This window comes from Phyllopteryx taeniolatus, chromosome 14, assembly GCF_024500385.1.
Source record: "Phyllopteryx taeniolatus isolate TA_2022b chromosome 14, UOR_Ptae_1.2, whole genome shotgun sequence".
Classification (NCBI taxonomy): Eukaryota; Metazoa; Chordata; class Actinopteri; order Syngnathiformes; family Syngnathidae; genus Phyllopteryx; species Phyllopteryx taeniolatus.
In genome coordinates, this window is record NC_084515.1 from 15,211,924 (window position 1) to 15,215,496 (window position 3,573).

A 3,573-nucleotide genomic window follows, 5' to 3' on the forward strand; every position below is an offset into this window, starting at 1 on the left:
CATCAGGAAGATAGTTCCGCAGGACGGGAGCCTGATAACTAAAGGTTCTACCTCCCATTCTAGTTCAAAAAAGGCTTTGAACCACAAGTGCTCTGGGAGCATTTGATTATTCGATTAAACCTCTCACCAGTTATTTAAGATAACAGCCCAATAGATGCACAATGGAAATACTGTAAATAGAAATACTAGAAATAATCCACCATCCAAAAAGTCCTCAGCATGCCCAGACATGCACGCACACATGCACCTTCAATATACAGCATGTGTCATCTGATTCATGGGATGGCTCCTCTCAGCGGTTTTTCTTGACAACTGCCACCGAGAGCAATAGAAATAATCAGAATGACTAAAATTAGTGCACAAATACAAAAATATTCCATGCGTGGGTACAAGCATGCGCCATGTTTTACTGTTTCACTGAATTAATGCGATCGGTCCTCGTTAGTTATTCATGGTAACAGCCGCCCTGCACGATAGAATGAAACTGAACGACTACAAATAGCGCAGTCCGTCAATAGTTGCGCAATGTACGTGTCATACAATGACTGCAACGACTCGTTTCACCAATTCACGATCACTGCCGCCTTACACAATGGCGTATGATTATTTGCCAATTATTCACAATGGCTGCCCAATCGAAATAAACGAAAGGAATTTCGTCCGTTTCAGTTTAGCGCCACCAGGCCTTCCGTTCCTCCCTCTGCTCGAGCGTCTCGTGCATTAGCCTCGCTCTGACCTTGTCTTGATATCACATCCTTGGAGAAGGAATGTGAATCGTATCCGTCCAATCCCAACCCCGTACCGCTAAAGTGGCTCCCTCTCGCCGCCCCTGCTCGGGCCGGTTGCGGGGGCCACATGATCTTTTCCATGTTCCAGACATAATTTGCGGCTTTGGTTTTTTTTTTTGGAGGCTGACGCTGCGTCTGCGCCGCTTCTGCTGTTTCAGGCGTCGGCCGCGCTGCGTGCAGCACTTCCCCAGGAGTCCGGAAAAGTCCCACTTTTTTTTTTTTTTTTTTTTTTTTTTTTGCGGGGACCTCGAGAGGTCGCTGTTGTTTGTTTGGGAGTGAAGCGCCTGTGATGTCAAGCAAATCAACCAATGCTAAGCAACAACATATAGAAAACAACTCAACAAGCTTGCAGATGTACACAAATTCCTGCTTCACTTTACCTAAACAGTCAATGAGCGAGTTAAAAGGGCATTAGCAACATTTCAGTGCAACTCAATCCAGCTTCACTGAGGCCATTGAACCTAAAGGTCTGAGCACATGTTCAAGTGAAGTGTTATGACATGTGTGAGACACATTGCACGTGATTGCATGTGAGCGTGCAGCGGCTTGTCCGCGCTTTAAAGGAGAGTCATCGAGGTACGTGGTGTGAGAAACACGACGTGCCTTCATAGTGCACGGCGGCCATGCTCAGTTTGCTCTGTAAAGATTTGTATTCTGATATTACAGAAAGAAAAACATCTTTTAATAAAACTTTTAAGAATGACCATAGCCCCAGTGAGCTCAAACCTCTGCCAAGGCCAAATAATTGAAAATTGGACCACCGCCCAATTGTACACAGACACCCACCCACCTTCTGCACATGCCTGAATTTCGTCCTTAACATTGTCGCATTAGTGACTGAGATTATAGAAAACAGAGAACAGAAGAGTCACTGTACATCACGGCGGCAGCTTTGAGGTATAGCGCTATTTGTTTTCTGACTCAGGGGACCTTCTTTCTTTTCTTTACTTATTGATTTCCAAAACAAAAAAAAATGTCATTTTGGATTCACATTTATACAATGAGGCCATTTTGGAAATGGAAAATGTTAAAAATGCAAAGTGGCCCGAAAGGGTCAAGAAAAAAAATATGTACTGCAGTAATTGTAATACTAGTAGCAGTAGTGGCCTTAATATTAAAAGTTAAAAAAATAAAAATAAATATAATAAATAATGGACGGGCAGAAGAGAGCCAGGGAGTGGACAAAACAAACAGACGTAATACATAATGACGTACTGTGTAAATAAATAGATTATTTTATGATAGGTACAGACAAATCAAAATATTTTTTGCTGCGGGGAACCCAATGATAAACACTGATACTGATTTCCTCCTGACTAAAATGAGAGAATGATGCATTATATCTTTATTGTCCTCCATGAAGCTTGCACCTCGTCTCTCCATTCTGCATCTTATCACAATCCTTTTTACACCCTGCGTTGCCATGAGATACGGTGTCAACGCCTGTGGTCGTGCCCATCCTGCAGATAACGCCAGAACTGAGGCGGACCCTCTGGTTCTCATGTGCGTGGAGACGCTTGAGGAAAAGTGATGAGATGTTTCCAGGTGTGTGCTCCCTTCCATTCTTTTCCCAGGAAATAGAGCATAGAATGCCAAAAGGAGGGAACAAATGTGCAAGATTTTTGATTTTCTTTTTCCAAGTCATGATGGCCTTTTCTCAGTCACTTTAAACAAACTGTTTATCATTTAAACCACATCTTATGTTGACATTGAGTATTTAAAAAAAAAAAACGTTTAGCAAAACACCAATCTCTATTTATGTACTTTATAACTTGAGGGAATGATTTCTGTTTAACTTTATTTGAGTCAATACATTAAAAACAGAGCTTCCTTTATAATTAATGTAAGGCACGTTCTGTTTTTCAGTTATGTTGAGAGCAAAAACCAGCATGTATAAATAAATCAATAAATCAATAAATGCAAACTGAGCCTCGTTAATAAAATTACATTCAAAAGCATAAAAGTGTTGATCTTGGGCCAAATCATGGTCATTTTACTGAAGTTTGTATTTTTTTTTCCATTCATTCAAAAATAGAACCTATTTTGTTGCAACATTTTACCTAATTTAGATTTTGTATATTCTTTTTCTTTTTACGTCACGTTTGAAACGTTGCCTTTTATTCATTCATTTATTTATTTGTAACGGTGTTGGCAGTACAGTAGCCTTCATTACAGTGCTGACATCTAGTGGCGGTGTTACATTTGTACACAAACCATAACATTACACAGTTAACGAAATGTTTCATTTCTGGTCCGTCACATTCCATATTTAAAAACTCAGCCCCGACTGAAATATTTCCCCGACTTTTTTAAAAAAAATAGCATGAAGTCATGCACAGGTTGAGTGACTTTTTCACATTGCATGATGTCAATGTGGCTGCATTATATCAAGTGACACAATGACCTATGATGTAGGACACTTTATTTAATATCACTGTGAGACACTAACATGCTCCACAGTTTGAGAAACACTGCCCTTAAATATGGGAAAATTGGAAACAAAATACTCAAATGTACTGTTCTGGAATCTGGATTAAAAATAATAATAATAATAAGACACGTAAACAATATGCAGTGTGCTGATTATTTCGCATACCACTAGAGGGAGCCCACGTAGCACAGTTTGACAGCCACCATTTTAAATTAAATTAAGAACAACACATTTACAAATCTAGCAGAGCATGATTTAGAAATGTCCTTTGTTATTTTCCCAAAATAAGAAAATAAATATAGAATGAAAATATAAAATATTTCCATACATAGTCGCCAGAGGGGTCGCCGTTTT